Source organism: Malus domestica, chromosome 09, assembly GCF_042453785.1.
Source record: "Malus domestica chromosome 09, GDT2T_hap1".
NCBI lineage: Eukaryota > Viridiplantae > Streptophyta > Magnoliopsida > Rosales > Rosaceae > Malus > Malus domestica.
The window spans coordinates 32190415-32213953 of record NC_091669.1 but is presented as its reverse complement, the minus strand read 5'-3'; the positions used below and the strand labels follow the sequence as shown (position 1 = coordinate 32213953).

At 41.3% G+C, this 23539-nt stretch overlaps 2 long non-coding RNA genes across 3 annotated transcripts; one reads left to right on the top strand and one right to left on the bottom strand.

Annotated features, from left to right (window-relative positions):
• Positions 1 to 2577: 2577 nt before the first annotated feature.
• Positions 2578 to 5561, top strand: LOC103444345 (uncharacterized). 2 transcript variants are annotated; one of them, XR_011571351.1, is made up of 3 exons: positions 2578 to 3187; positions 3296 to 3411; positions 4770 to 5561. It is a non-coding gene; the product is annotated as an uncharacterized lncRNA (long non-coding RNA). The 2 variants fall into 2 exon arrangements; XR_011571350.1 differs by lacking the exon at positions 4770 to 5561 and having other exon boundaries at positions 3296 to 3732.
• On the bottom strand, positions 3947 to 4632 carry LOC139188139 (uncharacterized). Its single transcript, XR_011571349.1, has 2 exons — positions 4281 to 4632; positions 3947 to 4158 (listed from the first exon to the last, which is right to left on the bottom strand). It is a non-coding gene; the product is annotated as an uncharacterized lncRNA (long non-coding RNA).
• Positions 5562 to 23539: the final 17978 nt, after the last annotated feature.

Here is a 23539-nt window from a genome sequence, read left to right as displayed (position 1 = left end):
TTTACCTGCAAGATAAGGAGAAAGAGAGCAATCAGTCAGCACTTGGAATCAAGCTTCCAGCCAGGAACTGACTGCCTGGAACCCCTTACCTGATTACTTACCTGGCATTGCTCTCGAGTACTCATCTTCAACATCTTATGTTTCCAGGGAAGATTCCGCATCTGCTTGAGGAACAGATAGGGCAAGTGCGAAGGATACAAGGAAGCATGTGGAGACAAGCGTAACAGCACACGTGCCGATACATCCATTACTCTGTCAAAAGCAAAAGTATCCCATATCAGCAGGGTGGAACGTACTCTAGATTTGATGGACTTGTTTTGACCCTCAAATTCTTCAGTCGGTCTTATACTCTGGAGGAAACCAGTAAACCCTCCAGCTCAGTTCAAGAATAAGCCTGTGGAAAGTTACTTCTTCAAAAGCAAAAGTATCTCATATCATCTCTTCTCATTTTTCTTCTCTTTATCCTTCATGCTGCTGCAAGATGGGGAGAAGGTGAACAATCAGTCGGAGCTCTGATTGCTTACCTTGTCTGTCACCTCTTTCAGCAGACCCCCTAGCTCGGCGACTTGGGGGACTCCTACTACATGGTTTGTATCGCGCTTGACCAAGCCTGAAACTACAAGTAAGCTTCAAGTGAAATTGATACATTACCTTGTGCATCTCCACCAGTTAAAGATACCACCCCTGGATGGAGGAAGAGTACTTCCAGAGAAGATGCCACATCTACCTATGAGACAGATAAGGCAAGTCAAGACGACACCACGCTCCGATACTTAGAAGTTTCGTGATTACGAGATCATTCTCCCATAATATTTCCTAATGTCATTTGTACTAAATCATTCACTTGTACTCACTAAAGGAGAGCTTGAACCTATGTACTTGTGTAAACCCTTCACAATTAATGAGAACTCTTCTATTCCGTGGACGTAGCCAATCTGGGTGAACCACGTACATCTTGTGTTTGCTTTCCTATCTCTATCCATTTATATACTTATCCACACTAATGACCGGAGCAATCTAGCGAAGATCACAAAAAGCGACCGTTTTCGCTACCTAGGATCTATCTTGCAAGAGAACGGAGAATTAGATGGAGATCTCAACCATAGAATACGAGCTGGATGGATGAAGTGTAAGAGTGCATTCGGCGTGTTGTGTGACCGTCGTAGGCCACTGAAGCTCAAGGGAAAATTTTATAGGACGGCAATAAGGCCAGCGATGTTGTATGGCACAGAATGTTGGGCGGTGAAGCATCAACACGTACACAAAATGGGTGTAGCGGAGATGAGGATGCTTTGTGGGATGTGTGGGCACACGTGAAAGGATAAGATTGGGAATGAGGATATCCGAGGTAAAGTAGGAGTAGCCGAAATTGTAGGAAAGATGAGAGAAAATCGGCTCCGGTGATTTGGACATGTGCAAAGAAGGCCGACTGACGCTCCGGTTCAAAGATGTGACTACGGGACAGAGGTTCAGGGCCGAAGGGGTAGAGGAAGACCTAGGAAAACTTTGGAAGAGACTCTAAGAAAAGACTTAGAGTACTTGGATCTAACGGAGGACATGACACAAAACCGAGCGCAATGGCGTTCTAGGATTCATATAGCCGACCCCACTTAGTGGGAAAAGGCTTTGTTGTTGTTGTTGTTGTTGTTGTTGTTGCTAGCATAATTTAGCTCAAAATATTTCATATAAACATGACTTTGAATTTTGTTCATATCTCAGGCCTCATCCTGATGAATGTTCAGGAAGTGATCTTGATGGAGATGTCTACATTGTGTCTTGGGATCCAGAACTGATTCTTCCCCGAAAATTCCCACCTATGGATTATAGCCCAATGCAAACAAAAGAATTGGATCATGAGATCACAGTTGAGGTAAGACTATTGGATAATTATGTTTGTTGTGGAAAGTATGGAACTTCAAATCTATAATTGTTTTTTTTACTTCTTTCTTCAACATTGAAACAATGATTTGAATTTCCTATCGTTTTTTTCTTCTAAATTGTTTTTTCGTCTGTGATATTCAACGGTTGGTGCAACACTTGAGGACCGTAGTGATTCAATACATTCCGCATTCTTACAATAGAGTGGCGAACTCGCTGGCCACCTTTGTGTCCCAGAATAGAGGTCCAAACAATTGGATTTTGTTTGTAACCTTGTTGGGTTACTTAATATGTTTGCAGATGATGTAAATATCTCTATCTGAATCTAGTAAAATTTCCTATCGTTATGGGAAAAAAGAAATAGTGAATTGGATTTCAATCCATCTCCTTGTATATATGCACCTATGTTAATTTCCAGATCAAGTCAGGTGTCTTTATCTTCCTCCACATTCTTCTAATGACGTAGAAATTTTGTTTCCGTTTAAATTTTTTTATTGCAGGAAATTGCAGTGTATTTTATGGACTATATAGTCAGTGATAGCTTGGGTAGAATTTCCAATGCACATGCTATTTTCGCAGACAAGCATCCTACGAAGGCCCAGTGTAATGAATGCATAGAGCTTGCAAAGCTATTTTCATGTGCTGTTGACTTTGCAAAAACAGGGGTACCAGCTAAAATACCCGACCATCTACGTCCTAGGGACTATCCGGATTTCATGGAAAAGCCTAACAAATACACCTATGAATCATCCGGAGTGATTGGAGTTCTCTATCGTGATTTGAAGGACATTGCTCTACATGACAGCTCTATCACACCCTTCAGTTTTGAAATCTCGAAGAAGTCCTATGACCCAGACATGGAAGTGGATGGCCTTGAGTATTACCTTGAAGATGCTCACCGTTACAAAAGCATTTATGATGATAAGTTGAGAAGTCTGATGGAATTTTATGGGATCAAGACAGAGGCTGAATTACTTGGTACAAGTTTTATGAGAATGCCAAAATATCCCGATAAGAGTTGGAATATAAAATCTGTAGACATGGCTGTGAGGTCTTTGTGGAAGGAAGTTAGAGGATGGTTCGATGAGAGGGGAACTAGTTTAGATGCTGGAGCCGATGATAATCTATTTGCAAAAGCTTCAGCTTGGTACTGTGCAACATATCATCCTACTTATTTTGGCAAGTACAATGCGGGTGAAGATCATAACCATTTCATCAGCTTTCCGTGGTGTGTTTATGACAAGCTTATCGATATAAAAAAAAGGTGCAGTACGCTTTGAAAGGGCTCTACATGGGAACATTACTTCAGGTACGTATGACTTCCATTTGAGTTAAGAAAACTGGAAGAATTAACAAATACAAAACTCTGTTTCTTGATTCTCATTAAGTGATACTGCTTAATGTATGTGCATTTCAGATTATTCATTGAGCAAAGAACCTTCAGGAAGACCCATTATTTTCATGTAGTCGTTTTTGCCAATAAAATCTCAATGACACGGTTGATCTTTAGCGCCTTCTTCCAACTCATCAGGTGTATGTTTCTGATCACAAACTTGCTTGCTTTTATTTCATTATGTTTAGGGATTTTTTTTGTAATCAGTTTTAGTGGTTTTAATCCTCTTTTATTTCACGTTCATTCATCTGTAGTCAATAGGACTTTCAAAGTCCATCCTGGTAATTATATAGTCATCAGGACTCTTAAACCCAGTACTGAATTCTTCTCCAGCAACCTTCACTTTTGCAAAACCTGATGCAAATTCTATATATGTAGTCACAGCATACTAAACGCAGGATACAGTACTGTGGATTCTTTGTGGCAAATCATATAGCATATGTCGGAGAATATATTTTCTAGCAAGTTATGTTCAGTTATATATTTCCACATTAAATAGTCTGGGGCAAAATTGCTAAGTACTTGAAATATATATGTACGTACAATATGTTTCTTAGAAGTTTCATATTTCAGAAATTGATACACTTTTGGAGGTTAGAGTCAACTAGAAATCGATGCCTGCGCGTTGCTGCGGGATTAAAAATTGTATGGAAGATTGTGTAAACATATGAAAGATTGTAAGAAGATTAATACTATTTACATTCAAAAGAATCTAAATAGATCTTAATCTGCTAATCCCTATAATAATTGGGATTACTAATATAGTGTCAAGAAATGATTGGACAGAAGAATATGGGTAAACATGTGACAGAAGACAAACTTACAATAATTCAGCCTTCAATCTTAAGGTCCTTCGGATCGGAGAGCTGAATCTTAATGCATTCTTTCTGCAATTTTCCATAAATACGAATAAAAATTTAAAATCCAAGTCTAAAAATTAACCGATATCCCAACTTTGTAATAAATTGTGATGACAAAATCAACAAAATAGAATGAAAACATGGCTTACAAATTTAAGGCATACTTGAATCTTGATCTAAAGTTGGTGGTGAGTCAATTGGTTGTCACCAACTCTAAATGAGAATTCATCAGAACCTAGAAATTTAAATAAAGAATTTTACAAAATCAATATTTACTAAAACCCAATTATTTTGTTTATCATGTATTATGGCTTGCCAAAGACTGAATAAAAAAAATGCACAATAAAGAGTCAAAACTCAAAGTCAAAAATCCATCTTCAAAGTACTATTAAATGCCAGCATTTACCCAATTATAAGAAATTGAATTGTTAAAATTTAAATACCATTATCAATTCACCTTCCTTAATCTTTTATAAAGTTTCCTCGCACCCTTCTTTAACTGCTGCATAATAAATAAATAAAACACATATTACTCTTTAAATACTAAAATTGAAGATCTTAAATTCATAAATTATCCAAGACTTAATAAGCTCATAAAAAATGATGAGCTTTGATTTTCCATCTTTCTTCTGTTCTAGGATGAAGAACACGTGTATAGCAGTAAGAAAATCCAACGAAAAGGCACACGGATGAGGACGCGTGTGTAGTGTGCACAGAGAAAGAAGAAAGCAGAAAAACAAAGGAAGAAGGCGGAGCAATGAGGGACACGTAGGCAAATGAGGGTAAAACTGCATTTTTACTGTGAAAAAGCACAAAAAATGCCACAGAAAGAAGCATTTGGAGGGCGTTTTCGTCCACACACTGTCCGTGAACAGTAACCCCTCTCACATGATGAACAGTGAGGGGAACTAGGCTTTAGTATATATAGATTTACCTATTTCAACCAATAATAGTATAATTGGAACGGTGTCTGTGTGACATCTCGAATCCCACATAGGGAATGCGTGCGGTGGGGAGATAAATGTTGGTACTAGTTGAAGCGAGATTTCATGAGTATTCCCAATTATAGATTTGGGATGTCACAGGTTGATATTCATCATAAATGGACAAGTTTTTTTGGTTGTAATGGTTTTTTCTAGGTCTGAAATTTCTGAGTAATTATTGTTGGATCGTGCAGCTAATCAACAATGACTAGCGATGCACGCAGTTGATGGAGATGTATTCTTCGGAATTGATCAAAATTATGGCCTGTTATTAGCTGGTAAAAGTTGGATCACACTAGAGCTGGTGAGCGTGTTGCTGCTGATTCAAGAAAGCAAAATACTGCTCTTGTTATTTTATTTCCTTCTTATCAGTTTCTAACACTTTTTATCAGTTGTTATCAGTTTCTTACACTGTTCTAAGAATTGGATGGTAGAATCTAACAACAACAACAACAACAACAACAAAGCCTTTTCCCACTAAGTGGGGTCGGCTATATGAATCCTAGAACGCCATTGCGCTCGGTTTTGTGTCATGTCCTCCGTTAGATCCAAGTACTCTAAGTCTTTTCTTAGAGTCTCTTCCAAAGTTTTCCTAGGTCTTCCTCTACCCCTTCGGCCCTGAACCTCTGTCCCGTAGTCACATCTTCGAACCGGAGCGTCAGTAGGCCTTCTTTGCACATGTCCAAATCACCGGAACCGATTTTCTCTCATCTTTCCTTCAATTTCGGCTACTCCTACTTTACCTCGGATATCCTCATTCCCAATCTTATCCTTTCTCGTGTGCCCACACATCCCACGAAGCATCCTCCTCTCCGCTACACCCATTTTGTGTACGTGTTGATGCTTCACCGCCCAACATTCTGTGCCATACAACATCGCTGGCCTTATTGCTGTCCTATAAAATTTTCCCTTGAGCTTCAGTGGCCTACAACGGTCACACAACACGCCGGATGCACTCTTACATTTCATCCATCTAGCTCGTATTCTATGGTTGAGATCTCCTTCTAATTCTCCGTTCTCTTGCAAGATAGATCCTAGGTAGCGAAAACGGTCGCTTTTTATGATCTTCGCTAGATTGCTCCGGTCATTAGTGTGGATAAGTATATAAATGGATAGAGATAGGAAAGCAAACACAAGATGTACGTGGTTCACCCATATTGGCTACGTCCACGGAATAGAGGAGTTCTCATTAATTGTGAAGGGTTTACACAAGTACATAGGTTCAAGCTTTCCTTTAGTGAGTACAAGTGAATGATTTAGCACAAATGACATTAGGAAATATTGTGGGAGAATGATCTCGTAATCACGAAACTTCTAAGTATCGGAGTGTGGTATCGTCTTGACTTGCCTTATCTGTCTCATAGGTAGATGTGGCATCTTCTTTGGAAGTACTCTTCCTCCATCCAGGGGGTGGCTTTAACTGGTGGAGATGCACAAGGTAATGTATCAATTTCACTTGAAGCTTACTTGTAGTTTCAGGTTTGGTCAAGCGCGATACAAACCATGTAGTAGGAGTCCCCCAAGTCGTCGAGCTAGGGGATCTGCTGAAAGAGGTGACAGACAAGGTAAGCAATCAGAGCTCCGGCTGCTTGTTCACCTTCTCCCCATCTTGCAGCAGCATGAAGGATAAAGAGAAGAAAAATGAGAAGAGATGATATGGGATACTTTTGCTTTTGAAGAAGTAACTTTCCACAGGCTTATTCTTGAACTGAGCTGGAGGGTTTTCTGGTTTCCTCCAGAGTATAAGGCCAACTGAAGAATTTGAGGGTCAAAACAAGTCCATCAAATCTAGAGTACGTTCGACCCTGCTGATATGGGATACTTTTGCTTTTGACAGAGTAATGGATGTATCGGCACGTGTGCTGTTACGCTTGTCTCCACATGCTTCCTTGTATCCTTCACACTTGCCCTATCTGTTCCTCAAGCAAATGCGGTATCTTCCCTGGAAGCATAAGATGTTGAAGATGAGTACTCGAGAGCAATGCCAGGTAAGTAATCAGGTAAGGGGTTCCAGGCAGTCAATTCCTGGCTGGAAGCTTGATTCCAAGTGCTGACTGATTGCTCTCTTTCTCCTTGTCTTGCAGGTAAGAACAAGGCCAAATGAAAAGACAGGGAAAAAGCATGATATGGGATACTCTTGCTTTTAACCCTGATGATATGAGATATTCTTGCTCTAGTATAGCTTGTTTGCAGAGGTATTATCGGGGGGAAAGAAAGCTGAATATTTCGAAAGGCTTCGTTGGGAGTGCCCTCTCAGATATGAGGAAGGGTTGAGCATTTTTGCAGGTCTGCCTGTCCGTTGGGGATGGAGGTCAACATATATAGGAGCCTCCCTAACAACAAGTAGTAATGCTATTCCTTTACCCTGCTTGGTCATAGCACGGTAGTGGGAGTTACCAGCTTCGCAAGTTTTAACTCTGTCAGAGCACTTTGAAAAAGTGGTCTGTGGTATCTGGCTCTCGAGATTCGGAGAACGATGCCTCTTCGATTTTTGAGAAAGCAATCATGCTGGGGGTCTGGCTCTCGAGATTCGGATAGCAGTGTCTCTTCGATTTTTGAGAGAGTAATCATGTTGGGAGTCTGGCTCTCGAGATTCGGAAGGCGGTGCCTCTTCGATTTTGGAGCAAGCAATCTTGTTGGGAGTATTTTTTCGAATGTGAGTAAAGGTTGGGCATGTTTGCTAGTCTACCTTGCCACGAAGCACAGAGGTTGACACACAGGGACTTTCCAATTATCCAGCAATGGTACTGTTCCTTTACCCTCTCTTCGATTTTGAGAAAGTAGTCATGTTGGATGTCTGGCTCTCGAGATTTGGAGGACGGTGCCTCTTCGATTTTGGAGCAAGCAATCTTGTTGGGAGTGTTTTCTCGAATGTGAGTAAAGGTTGGGCATGTTTGCTAGTCTACCTTGCCACGAAGCACATAGGTTGACACACAGGGACTTTCCAATTATCCAGCAGTGGTACTGTTCCTTTACCCTTGTGGGTAATAATATGGTAGCTAGACCTTCAAAATTTATGTGTCTAAACTTTGTTAATGCTGTTTCTTTGCTATTCTTTTACCTTTCTTGGTCAGAGCGATGTAGTGGGAGCTGCAAGCTTCACGTGCTCAACTTTGGCAGAGAACTTTGGCAAAGTTATCTGTGGTACCCATGAGCTATTGTTGCGTGTGGGAAGTGGGTGGTTGAACAGTAAGATTTATGTGCTTTCTACTTCACCAGAAGTCTTCGACAAAATGCCCATAATTTCCGCAAAGCTGAGTGTGCATGTGACAGGTGCTGACAAGGCTAGAAAAGTAAGGGACTCTTCGATTTCTGAGATCGGCCCTCGTGGTCTCTGAGCAGCCCAGCTTTTGAGAAAGCGAGCGCCTCTTCGATTGATTCGGAGAACGATGCCTCTTCGATTTTTGAGAAAGCAATCATGCTGGGGGTCTGGCTCTCGAGATTCGGGGAGCGGTGTCTCTTTGATTTTTGAGAAAGTAATCATGTTGGGAGTCTGGCTCTCGAGATTCGGAAGGCGATGCCTTTTCGATTTTGGAGCAAGCAATCTTGTTGGGAGTGTTTTCTCGAATGTGAGTAAAGGTTGGGCATGTTTGCTAGTCTACCTTGCCACGAAGCACAGAGGTTGACACACAGGGACTTTCCAATTATCCAGCAATGGTACTATTCCTTTACCCTCTCTTCGATTTTTAAGAAAGTAGTCATGTTGGGAGTCTGGCTCTCGAGATTCGGAGGACGGTGCCTCTTCGGTTTTGGAGCAAGCAATCTGATTGGGAGTGTTTTCTCGAATGTGAGTAAAGGTTGGGCATGTTTGCTAGTCTACCTTGGCACGAAGCACAGAGGTTGACACACAGGGACTTTCCAATTATCCAGCAGTGGTACTGTTTCTTTACCCTTGTGGGTAATAATATGGTAGCTAGACCTTCAAAATTTATGGGTCTAAACTTTGTTAGTGCTATTTCTTTGCTATTCTTTTACCCTTCTTGGTCAGAGTGATGTAGTGGGAGCTGCAAGCTTCACGTGCTCAACATTGGTAGAGAACTTTGGCAAAGTTATCTGTGGTACCAATGAGCTATTGTTGCGTGTGGGAAGTGGGTGATTGAACAGTAAGATTCATGTGTTTTCTACTTCCCCAGAAGTCTTCGACAGAATGCCCATAATTTCCGCAAAGTTGAGTGTGCGTGTGACAGGTGCTGACAAGGCTGGAAAAGTAGGTGCCTCTTCGATTTCTGAGATCGGCCCTCATGTTCTCTGAGGAGCCCAGCTTTTGAGAAAGCGAGCGCCTCTCTAAGCAGCCCAGCTTTTAAGAAAGCAAACGCCTCTTCGATTTCTGAGCAGGCGCCTCTTCGCTTTCTGAAGCTTCGTCGAGTGCAGATTTTTATAGGGGCTGGCATTAAGTTCCAAAGCACACTTGAATCTCCACCAGTAGAAGCTTCATTCTTGCACTTCTAAGATCTTGATTTGTCCGACCTCTTCTTTCTTCAACACCTTTGAAAATGTCTGGCCCCTCCGACCGTCGTTTTGACTTGAACCTTGTTGAAGAGGCAGCCCCGCCTTCTCCAGACAACATATGGCGCCCATCCTTCGTCTCCCCTACTGGTCCTCTTACCGTTGGGGACTCCGTGATGAAGAATGATATGACCGCTGCGGTGGTGGCCAGGAACCTTCTCACTCCTAAAGATAACAGACTACTTTCTAAACGGTCTGATGAGTTAGCTGTTAAGGATTCGCTGGCTCTCAGTGTTCAGTGTGCAGGTTCTGTGTCTAATATGGCCCAACGCCTATTTGCTCGAACCCGCCAAGTTGAATCATTGGCGGCTGAAGTGATGAGTCTGAAACAGGAGATTAGAGGGCTCAAGCATGAGAATAAACAGTTGCACCGGCTCGCACATGACTATGCTACAAACATGAAGAGGAAGCTTGACCAGATGAAGGAAACTGATGGTCAGGTTTTACTTGATCATCAGAGATTTGTGGGTTTGTTCCAAAGGCATTTATTGCCTTCGTCTTCTGGGGCTGTACCGCGTAATGAAGCTCCAAATGATCAACCTCTGATGCCTCCTCCTTCTAGGGTTCTGTCCAGTACTGGGGCTTCGAATGATCCCCCTCCGGTACCTTCTCTTTCTGGGGCTCTACCGACTGCTGAGACTTCTCCTAAGCAACCTTTGTGAAGGCTCCTTCTAGTTTGTTTATTTTGACTCATGTATATGTACATATTTGTAGCTTATCGGGGATATCAATAAATAAGCTTTCCTTCATTTCAACGTATTGTGTTAAATACACCAAAGCCTTCTTCGCTAAGTTCTTTGAATTTTCTTTTGTTGAAGCTTGTATGTTGAAGCTTTCTGAGTGGAGCATGTAGGTTGGGGCAGTGTTCCCTTAATTTCCCGAGTGAGGAAAACTTCTCGGTTGGAGACTTGGAAAATCCAAGTCACTGAGTGGGATCGGCTATATGAATCTTAGAACGCCATTGTGCTCGGTCCTGTGTCATGTCCTTTGTTAGATCCAAGTACTCTAAGTCTTTTCTTAGAGTCTCTTCCAAAGTTTTCCTAGGTCTTCCTCTACCCCTTCGGCCCTGAACCTCTGTCCCATATTCGCATCTTCTAATCGGAGCGTCAGTAGGCCTTCTTTGCACATGTCCAAACCACCGTAACCGATTTTCTCTCATCTTTCCTTCAATTTCGGCTACTCCTACTTTACCCCGGATATCCTCATTCCTAATCTTATCCTTTCTCGTGTGCCCACACATCCAACGAAGCATCCTCATCTCCGCTACACCCATTTTGTGTACGTGTTGATGCTTCACCGCCCAACATTCTGTGCCATACAGCATCGCCGGCCTTATTGCCGTCCTATAAAATTTTCCCTTGAGCTTCAGTGGCATACGGCGGTCACACAACACGCCGGATGCACTCTTCCACTTCATCCATCCAGCTTGTATTCTATGGTTGAGATCTCCATCTAATTCTCCGTTCTTTTGCAAGATAGATCCTAGGTAACGAAAACGATCGCTCTTTGGTATTTCTTGATCTCTGATCCTCACCCCTAACTCGTTTTGGCCTCCATTTGCACTGAACTTGCACTCCATATATTCTGTCTTTGATCGGCTTAGGCGAAGACCTTTAGATTCCAACACTTCTCTCCAAAGGTTAAGCTTTGCATTTACCCCTTCCTGAGTTTCATCTATCAACACTATATCGTCTGCGAAAAGCATACACCAAGGAATATCATCTTGAATATGTCCTGTTAACTCATCCATTACCAACGCAAAAAGGTAAGGACTTAAGGATGAGCCTTGATGTAATCCTACAGTTATGGGAAAGCTTTCGGTTTGTCCTTCATGAGTTCTTACGGCAGTCTTTGCTCCTTCATACATATCCTTTATAGCTTGGATATATGCTACTCGTACTCCTTTCTTCTCTAAAATCCTCCAAAGAATGTCTCTTGGGACCCTATCATACGCTTTTTCCAAATCTATAAAGACCATGTGTAAATCCTTTTTCCCATCTCTATATCTTTCCATCAATCTTCGTAAGAGATAGATTGCCTCCATGGTTGAGCGTCCTGGCATGAACCCGAATTGGTTGTCCGAAACCCGTGTCTCTTGCCTCAATCTATGCTCAATGACTCTCTCCCAGAGCTTCATTGTATGACTCATTAGCTTAATACCCCTATAGTTCATGCAATTTTGTACGTCGCCCTTATTCTTGTAGATAGGCACCAAAGTTCTCGTTTGCCACTCATTTGGCATCTTCTTCGTTTTCAAAATCCTATTGAAAAGGTCAGTGAGCCATGTTATACCTGTCTCTCCCAAAACTTTCCACACTTCGATTGGTATATCGTCTGGGCCTATTGCTTTTCTATGCTTCATCTTCTTCAAAGCTACAACCACTTCTTCCTTCCGGATTCGACGATAAAAAGAGTAGTTTCTACACTCTTCTGAGTTACTCAACTCCCCTAAAGAAGCACTCCTTTCATGTCCTTCATTGAAAAGATTATGAAAATAACCTCTCCATCTGTCTTTAACCGCGTTCTCTGTAGCAAGAACCTTTCCATCCTCATCCTTGATGCACCTCACTTGGTTTAGGTATCTTGTCTTCTTTTCCCTTGCTTTAGCTAGTTTATAGATATCCAACTCTCATTCTTTGGTATCTAGTCGTTTATACATATCGTCGTAAGCCGCTAACTTAGCTTCTCTGACAGCTTTCTTCGCCTCTTGCTTCGCTTTTCTACATCTTTCACCATTTTCATCGGTCCTCTCCTTGTATAAGGCTTTACAACATTCCTTCTTAGCCTTCACCTTTGTTTGTACCTCCTCATTCCACCACCAAGATTCCTTTTGGTGTGGGGCAAAGCCCTTGGACTCTTCTAATACCTCTTTTGCTACTTTTTGGATACAACTAGCCATGAAATCCCACATTTGGCTAGCTTCCCCCTCTCTATCCCACACACATTGGGTGATTACCTTCTCTTTGAAAATGGCTTGTTTTTCTTCTTTTAGATTCCACCATCTAGTCCTTGGGCACTTCCAAGTCTTGTTCTTTTGTCTCACTCTTTTGATATGTACATCCATCACCAACAAGCGATGTTGATTAGCCACGCTCTCTCCTGGTATAACTTTGCAATCCTTACAAGTTATACGATCCCCTTTCCTCATTAGAAGAAAATCTATTTGTGTTTTTGACGACCCACTCTTGTAGGTGATCACATGTTCTTCTCTCTTCTTAAAGAAGGTGTTAGCTAAGAAGAGATCATATGCCATTGCAAAATCCAAGATAGCTTCCCCATCCTCGTTTCTCTCCCCAAAACCATGGCCACCATGAAAACCTCCATAGTTGCCTGTCTCCCTGCCCACGTGTCCATTTAAATCTCCTCCTATAAATAACTTCTCCGTCTGAGCAATTCCTTGCACCAAGTCTCCAAGGTCTTCCCAAAATTTCTCCTTCGAACTCGTATCCAACCCTACTTGAGGTGCGTACGCACTAATCACATTGATAAGTTCTTGTCCTATTACAATCTTGATTGCCATGATTCTATCTCCTACCCTCTTGACATCTACAACATCTTGTGTCAAGGTCTTGTCCACGATGATGCCAACACCGTTTCTCGTTCTATTTGTGCCCGAATACCAAAGTTCAAACCCTGAGTTTTCTAGATCCTTCGCCTTACGACCAACCCACTTAGTTTCTTGTAGGCACATAATATTTATCCATCTCCTCACCATAACTTCCACTACTTCCATAGATTTTCCCGTTAAGGTTCCTATATTCCACGTTCCTAAACGTATTTTGCTCTCTTGAACTCTACCCTTCTGTCCTAGCTTCTTCACCCTCCCCCGTCTAATAGGATCAAAGTACTTCTTTTGTGTGTCCCGTGTAAAGTTGATAGGAGCATATGCTCCCAAACAACTTTGAGTGGAGTCGTTCGAAAAGAAGTTTCTATGGCCCCCTTGCTCATTTAACACTGCATCCGGGTGCCGATGGAGATACAGCGACCCTTGCTCACTTATCACTGTGCTCGGGCCACACAGCGCGCCACTTACGGGTGACGCCCTAGCTTTAGCGCGATTTCGTTCTGGATTCATTTTCATAAGGATTCGACGTGATCATGGAGTGCCGGCTGTCGACTACCTGACGCCCTCCCCCTCCTCCTTTATCCGGGCTTGGGACCGGCAATGTAAGATACATAGGCGGAGTTGGATGGTAGAATCTAAAGGGAGAAAAAAAAATCATTTTCAAAGAGAAATAATTCAAAACAAAAACAAACATCTCACCAGACGGAAAAGTTTCGTCGGCTCAAAGTTGCTTTCGTCACTGTAAATTTTAGCGGATTAAGGTTCGTCAATAAATATTAGTTGGGCAAAACCTGTTGCTCGAAGTTTGATACAAAGAAAAAACTATTGGTCAAACAAAATTTGCCCGATGAATAAAGTCGTCGAACGAATGCGCGTTGACCGAACTAAACCAACAAAACCATCATGCTCGACAAGGATATTTCACGGGAACAAGGATTGTCTGCCCTCCTTGTTCCCGTGCCCTCCCGTGCCCTCATGTTTTGTGTGATTACGGTTAAACCACGTCAACATTTTATATTGTTTTTTTTATAGAGATAATAAGACAAAAATAGATAGTAATATAAAATGTTGACGTAGCTTAACCGTGACCACACAAATAAGAGGGCATGGGAGGGCACGGGAACAAGGAAGGCAGACAATCCTTGTCGGGCCAACATAATTAAATAATGTTATAAATCATCAAGTCAACTCTAAGAAACTAAAAAAATAAATAAAATAATAACCTGTTTACTTGACGAAACAATTCATCGGGCTAACTTTTTTATTTATTTTTTAAATATTAAAAAAAATATAACAAAAACTTATTTAATTCTAATTATATTAATTTAGAAAGCTATAATTATGACAACTTCAAAAAAAATATTTATTTACGTCTAAAATAAAGTTATTCGTAGAATTATATTAAAAAAAAAACTGAACAAAGGAATGTAAGGCACTCAGGTGGGTGTTGAGGTAGGAGAATGACTCCTGAAGGTCGGCATGGAGCTCAAGAATCCTTATGCTAGAAGTTGACAAAGATTGTGCTACCATAGCGAAGTACATGCGCATTAATTCTCAGTCGCATGCAACAACTTATGACAGGCACGTTGCTTATTCTTTTTGACACTCAACTTCTTCTTTTTTGTGCGCTAGCTATATCTCCACCTACTGAAGTCTGGAATCAGTCTCAGACGAAGTATTAGAGCTTACTGAAGAATAAGACCACCAAGTTACCAAATTTGACCCGCTCCTAGGTCGTGAACTTCATTCCCTTTTCGTCGGCCCACCCCATCCATTAGCAACTATAAAGACACCTTTGCATCAGGTGTCAACTCCTCCATAGGCATATTTGGTTGTTGCTGTGAGAGGTTGGCAAAGTACTTGTTCTTCTTCTATATCATAGAAGCCTACAAAAAATAAATAAATAAAGGAAACCAATTAAGATTGTCGATCATAATTTAAACCTTATTTATTGTAATGAAAACTTGTAATTAAAACATAGAAAGAAATACTTACAAAAATGTTGTTCGCGATCTCGTTGCCATAATTGGAATGCGTCTCCCCCCAAACCTTCACCTCTGGGAAATGAGAACCAGTCGCCCACCTTTCCTCGACTTGGTAAGATAGGGGTTGAGAACTTGAGTGATGAAGGTACGGTTTCTTCTCTTGAATACCTTTATTTGCCGCCAATTTTTTGTGTAAATTAAAAAATATTAATTAAATTTAACTTAAAAAATAAAAAAGAACTAAAATTAAAATATAAATAAAACTTACATGAAATTTTTCTATCTGAAATGAGTGCACGTCCACTCGCCCGTCATCTCCACAAACTCCTCGGGTGGATTTGTAGGAGTCGCCTCAGATGACGCACAAGTTTGGCAGTGCTTGTACAACTCGTACTTCCACTCCTTATACTACTATTTTCACACCTGGTCTATATACTCGACACAAGTCTTGCCCGCCATGTCCCACTAAAAACCAATTTTTTTAGTTTAAAACCATATTAAATAAGTAAAGAAAACAATTAACAAATTAAGAAAGTTGTACACTTACTGAAAGCAGTCTGTCCATCTCAGCACGGACCTGAGGGGTGTGCGTCTTCCAGGAATCTAGAATCATGAAGCATTTGTAGTGGATGATGGCACTTATGTCTTGAGTCAACAAACTGTTGACTTTGTCACTCACTTGCCAGTGACTGAGGAGGTTACAACTCGAATCCTCTACAAATCCCTTGATTTTTTTTTGTTTTTTGGCCGGGTGGGGAGCTCTTTATCCCCTACCTTCTACATGGCTAAATCGGCCCCTACGTTAGAGCTACCTTCAGAAGGGTGGGATGGCGCTGGCTGCCATATGCTCGTGGCGTTTGCTACTGTGAGGGCGCTTGGCAAAACTACTGGCGCCAACGACCTACTCGACAGTGGTCACCTAGGTCCTGTTGATGGCCAAGGTGGCATCAGGGGCAGGCCGCTCACTCTGAGCAAAGGCATAGGGAGAGCAGTAGCTGGTAGTGACGGGTGCAAAGACATCTATGAAAAAAATAATAATTTCATAAAGTTCCTATAACTTCACATATTTCTAAAATTTAAACAATTTCCTACAATTTTCATAAATTTCCTACAATTTCACATATATCTAAAATTTCACAAAATTTTCATATTCACCTACAAATTTCACATGTTTTCAATAATTTCCTACAGTTTCACATTTTCATACATTTTCCAAACTTTCGCATCTTTCCTACATTTCCCTAAATTTTTCTACTTTTTCAAAAGGAACTGTTATTGACACTCTAAAAATCTCATTCTACACTCCTCATAAGTGTATTTTTCTTTCTAATTATACAAAGTTTGAAGGCAAAATGAGATTTTTGGAGTGCTAATAACAATTTCCTTTTCAAAATTTTTACCAATTAACAATTTAGCCACCCTGAAACCCCCACCCCACCACCTTAACCATCCACCCACACCCTATCCCCTAAACCACCACCGTACCCAACCCACCACCTCGTCCCTTCACCCCATCACCATCGTAACCCACCCCACAACCATCGTACCCCACCCCACCCTACCATTGTACCAAAAACTACCAAAAAAACCAAATTCACAAGCAAATTTACAACCAATTTCACAACGAAATAAAAAATTGAGACTACAAATTTCGTAAAATATTTCAAAAATAAAAATAAAAACTACAATTAAGTCACTTGCAGTGAAATATTTGCAAGAGATAGCACGAAGTGGTGAGGGTGGCTCACCGTGATGGTTGTGAAGCAAAAAATAATCAAGAAAATTATGGAGGTGACACGTGAACTTTTGGGTAAAAATGACAAAATTACCTTCGCGGCACACCGGGATTCCCACGCGCATGTGATGCTAAAATTATCTTAACAGACAAATTTAAACCTCTTTTGACAATTGTAGTACAAGTATAAGTAGGGATCGTTCTGGACCGGGGATTAGGAGGGCTTGCTAATAACCTTTAAACTGACTCAAAAACATAAAACTAAACTTAAAAAAACTTAACAAACTCACAAGACTCAAAGCAAACTTAAAATACTCAAAACAGCTTAGAACAACTAAATAAACTTAAACTAGACACTAGGAATGACTTTGGACGAAAATTGACTTTTACTTGAATCAAAACATTTAAAAACAAAAATTAAAACAGATTCTAACTAATTAGACACACTAAAGTAAAGGGGGATTGAGTTTTGGACGAAGTTGAAACAAGCAAACAAGTATGAAAAACTAGACAGATTGTAAAACAAATTTGAGAAATAAGATGATGGATGAGATAGCTAGAGGCTTTTTCTCCACACATGACATGTATGCAAACAACTCGATTTCCAGTTACTACTTCATTGAATTATGAACGACAATGCCCCAAATTAACTGTGACATCACTAGTTAACCCTCAGATTTTCCTTGTTTTATTGGATTGGATGACATCATTCGACAACCCAAAACATTCTTTAAAAGTTCCCTACATGACATCATAATAGAGATACAATAAAAGATCATTACGTTTAATGAAAATCTTAAGCATTGACAAAGCACTTGCAACTATGACATCATGTCACTCATGCTAGGAATTAAACTTAACGCGATCGTTTATAAGCGACCTCCACTACTTATGAATATAAGTTTGTAATGATTATGTGAAACTTTCTTATATTCTAGCATTAGATTTATGCATGCCAATTAAGTGTCGACCCTTAATCAACAAATACAAATAAGTTATTAATCAAATAGTTAAGTCAATTGCATTCACGATTCAAGAGTTCATAATTGGAATTTATCAAATTATATTGCACACATAATTATGGCTTTGAAATCACCCCTAGCCAAGAGGGGTTTAGCCACTCATATTTACAACAAAATGAAAGGAAATGAATTTAAACATTAGAAACAAAAGAAAGAAAACACCTAAACGCTCCAACGATCCAAGTTGGACAGCAAGCTCGTCCAAGCACTTTCCTTCCATTCCTTTGCTACGGCACAAAGTGTTGGTGAGTGTTTGAAGGTTTGTTTGTATGGAGGAATGGATGTGAAGATGAATGGATGTGTTTGGATGAAGGTTGTGTTGAAATGGGAGTGAATGATCTAACCAAGTATAAACTAAATTTATGTTACACACACTTCCTTTTATAGAGGAAGTGCATGGCAATGGAGGGGAACATGGAGTGGTGTAGCAATTGAGTGCAATGATGCATGAAATCTGAAATAATGGAGGGAACAAGGAATAGTGTAGCAATTGAGTGCAATGATTGAATGTAATGATGCATGAAATCTGAAATGATGGAGGGAACAAGGAATGGTGTAGCAATTGAGTGCAATGAGTGGTGTTTGAAATGATTCAAAGGTGAAAGTGAAGTGATGATGCAAAGCATGGGGGTAAAATGAAGTGGTGTTGCAGCTAGGGAACATGAATGATTGTGCACATGGTAGAGAAAGGAAATAGAGGTGGAATGATGCAACAAATGAGTCAATGGAGGGAACATGGATGATGATGCACGGCATAGGAATCCAAAGGGAGTGTAATGGTGGTGCACGGCAATGATGGAAAGGTGAATGGTGGAGTGACACCCCTTTGTGGCTGAGCTCTTTGTCCTTTTTACATTAATTCTTCTTTCTCTTTAACACATTCCTAGCCTCTTTAGTCTTCAATTTCGTCCATCCACCTTGCTCCATGCATGTGCTATTCATTCCAAGCCCAAAACTGCTCCAAAATGCACCAAAATGCATCTTATTGCTTCATAAGGCCTATGAACCTACACACACACGAAAATAGCTTAAAATACATAATTAACTAAGAAATAACAACATAAATGCATGAGAACAAGCTAACTCAGTCGCATAAATATGCTCCTATCAGCATGCAACGGACAATAACGGCTCAATCAAGGAAGAGTTAAAGGTGATCAAAATAGCATTGATTCAAATCCCTTTCATCCTCATCAAATCCTTATTCAAAAGGTAACTCCCAATTTTCCTATTTAAATTAGGATTAATTGCCATGTTAATTGCAAAATCTTATTTCACATAATATCTTGCAATTATTCACACAAATTCACCATATATGACTGGCCACTACCCTACAAACAGTCATATTCTTCCACTAAAAAGCTAAGTCATTTGCTACCCACAAACTCCTAAACACATTCTTTTCAAAATTCTAACTTTGGCATCAAAGATTCTTCGGCCAAAGCCCCCCATTCATCGTGGGCGAATGAGGCCTTTAGCCTTAATCTTAGGTGTTATTATTTTACAGGTGCATTTTCGTCAAAAGAAAAGACGGCGGAAATTTGCAACCACAAATTGATGCTTTCATTGAGACTTTGATTCACATGCTCGAAGAAGACTCTTGCATTCAAAGTTTCTCGTTTCTCGTTCATTTATAGATTTTTGAATAAACGTAAAAGAACAGTACAATGACTAGAAATTCAAAAACTACAACGAACAGAACTTCCTACGTTCAAGGATTTAGACCAAGTGATGGAAATAAAGGCATAGCCTTACCACAACAATCTATGAAGCTCAACGCGATGACAAGTAGAGCAGCACCACCCCCACGGGACACCACCGTGGCTTTCCCAATGGCAGCCACCACGGTAGCAGCCACCGTGGTAACTCACAGCGAGGCCCAAGCCCACGGTGAAAGCTTCACCTTGTAGCCGCAAGCCTAGACCTATGCCACCTTATAGCAGCGAGCCTAGGCCCGCACCACAAGGAAGCCTAGCACAACCCAACGTGAACAGGCCAAGCTGCAGACGCAGCTGCCAAAGTAGCGGCCCAAGACTTACAAGCCCAGGACACCGAGTAGGCCTAAGCTGCGCTGAGGGGAGCCTAGCTTCCAAGCACTTTGGCGGCCCAGCTCGTGCCCACGGTTTGAGCCGTGCCGATAACCAGACCCGTTCTTCCGATCCAACCTAAAGTTTAGCCCATTCCCGTGGCCCTCCTAGTAGCCCAACCCAGTCTAAGATTGGTTCAACCGTCCCAGCTTCAGATTTCTGGATTGACCCTTGAACCGGGGCATTTTCACCCTATTTCTTTGCAAATTTGACATATCCTAACTCAAATCTCATACCCAGAGTCCATTACACTTCCACTACTTAAGGAGACACATGTCGTCTAAGTTCTTCCAACCCAAATGGTGAACAACACTTGTCTTGACAAGTCATAAAGTTGACAAGCGCCTTTGCGCTGCAAACAAACTTGGTGAATCAGCTCTTGCAACATATTGAGATGTAGCGTGCCCCAGACAAGGTGCCCAAAGTAAGACAGGGGTAGACGACGAACCTCTCTAGCAGCGTACACTCCATATTGGGCCCCTAAGATAATGCATACTCACGTTTTAGCGAGCATACATTCACGGTTGTGGCCACACTTCGATAATCAACATGAGCAACCTTTGAGATGAATTTTTCATTCGTGGCTAGGCCCGCAAAGAGCATTATCCACCTCACATCAGAGTAGGCAACACGATAGAAAAGAGAAGCAGTCACTTAATCCAGTTTAAGTTCAACCAATAGCCTGCGAGGAATTCACTTACCTGCTAGGAACGTACCACATGCATTGCAACTGCGGCATAAATGAATCGAATACATGGAAGAGTAACCTAGACTAGTAGGCCAAGACCGGGGGTAGCCGAGAGCTTCACTACCTTAGTAAAGGAAAATTTAGGAAGAAGTAAAAAAGCTTTTGACAGAGCGATTGCGTGATTTCTAACGCAACGAGGTCACTTATGATGCAATACGACGGGACATGACCAACATAAGCAATTCACCCTTCATGGACGAAATCAAGCAGGCAAAGCCTTCATTCATGTTCAGCATGCCGTATTTCACATCCTTCAAAGGGGATGAAGACCTAGAGAGACACTTAAAGTACACGGAAGTGCAATGATCTTCTATCGGAACAACGAAGCTTTTATGTAAAGATATTTGCCATCAATCTACAAGGCGAGGTCCAAGATTGGTTCCACACCTTGACACCTGGTTCAAGCTGCCGAAGTAATCAAAGGAAGATACCTCCAAGTTGGGTCACACCAAGTACCGTGCATTCCTTTGAGAGCTTGATCACACAACTGACAACTGCTACACTTGGAGGAACTACCTAGAGAAGCTGGAGAAAGAAGGCAAGGTCGACAGATAATTGGACAAGCTAGCTATGCATCTTGGAAGAAACGCAGACACCGACGAAGAGCCACCGACCAATACAGTCTGGATCAATGACATTTGCACCAAATTCGAACACTTGAGGGCCACCAACAACTCCAAGAAGAGAAAGATCCAACAAGCTCTACTAGTCTCACAGGTTCAGGCGGTTAACACCCAACCTGGACCCATTATTGGCTTCATCGAGGAAGGCATCGACTTTCCACACGACGACGCACTAGTGGTATCTGTCCAACTAACCCATGCTATAGTCGATAGAATAATGGTAATGGAAGTGCGGTCAACCTAGTTTTACTCTCAGTAATTCAAAATATGGGCCTGGAACGCATAATCATATGCCAAGCGAAGGTACTCACTAGAATCAACAGACACACCTTGATTGCCATCGACAACATTACACTTGACGTGAGAATACCGCCAGTTATCTCAAAACAGATGTTCATGATAGTAAGCGACTCGTCTCCCTACAATGGGAAACTAAGGCGACCTTGGCTCATAAAGCTGGATGTCATAACCTCCGTCAAGTATCCAAAAATTTGATTCCACATCTCAGGATGAGGAATTGGAGAAATCAAGTCTGATCAAGCCACATCTCAACGATGCATTTGTATAAGTACTGAATGAGTAAAAAAAGAAGTCATTTACCCCCGTAGAGGCTACCGAGGTCCAAAGGGATGACAATCCTACCAAATAGCAACTATAGCAATCGGATCAAGAATATGATGTCCAAATCAATGCACCAGTATACGAGATGGAATGGAAACCCGAAGAAGACGTCGATACATCATTTTTAATCCCCAGCAGTTGGAGAAGACTGCTAGAACTGGCTTATGTCTAAGCTCGAACATTTACTTAGCAGACTTAGAAGTAACAATGAGCTCTGCCCTCATATGAGAAGAGATAGGGGCCTAATTGCAGGTATTTTACACTTCTAAAGCTCTTCTCGATGAGGAAACCAGATATTCAAAGATTGAAAAATTAATTTTGGCACTAGTTGTTGCGGCTCGGAAGCTCATATCATATTTTCAAGCTCATATAGTCATCGTCATGACTGTATCCTCTGTGATCAATCCTACATGGTCCAGATGTTTCTCAACGAGTAATGAAATGGAACTTGGCAAACACGACTTAGTTTTCCAACCCCGCACAGCGAAGAAGGCCCAAGCCTTGATGGACTTCATAGAAAAATTCACGCCTTGCCTAGGCGACGCAACATAATGATGCAACAATGCCCTGGAGGCAACCGAGCGTACCCTAGCCACGACTGCTTCACCCAATGAAGACTTCTGGCATTTGCACATCGACGGTGCATCCACCTATAAGGGCTCAGGAGAAAGCGTGTCCTTGTCACCCCAGACGGTTCGAAACTCGAGCAGGCAATCATTATAGGCTTCAAAGTATCCAACAACAAAGTAGAATACGAAGCTCTTCTAGCAGGCCTTCGAATGGTAAAAAATTTGGCGGTGAAAAAGCTTGCAATTCATTCTGATTCCCAACTAATCACTAGCCAGACTACTGGGGAGTACATGGAAAAACATCTGAAAATGGCATAATACCTAGAGAAAGTACGAAAGAAACTTGAGGCGTTTTAAACTTACACTCTCACTCAAATTCCGCAAAACAACACCCACTTGGACGAGCTAATCGGCCTAGGCTCCCCTCTCGAGCATCAACTCAAATGCTATATTTTGGTAGAATATCTAGACAAGCCAAGCATAGAGACGGAGCCAGCAGCCGAGGTGTCACAGGTTAGTACAACTCCAAATTGGCACACTCCCCATGGAAGATTGGAGTCTAGAAAGCTCCAAACAAAGGTAGCGCGCTACTACATGTGGAACGACATTCTCATCCAAAAATCTTACACTGGACCACATCTTTACTACCTAGCGCCTCCCGACGACCTAAAGGTTCTAAGTTCAATGGATTCGACAACCTTAGCTATGAAACTGAATAAATGGAGCAATGATGTTATCATCATCCTGTTCCAGAATCAGTGGGCGGAGTCCAACTACTTCACTGAGATTAACCATGCTTGTTCCACAACAGAAGCCTAATTCAGCAAGAAATCATCAGGTTTTCTATAATCCTAGATTCCTTAAAATCTAAGGAATTGACGTGCGCTGTAAGTAATCAACTCTTAAGGGGATGCAATACATACTTCGTAGATATCCTCTAGGATTATCCCATTTAATAAGGATC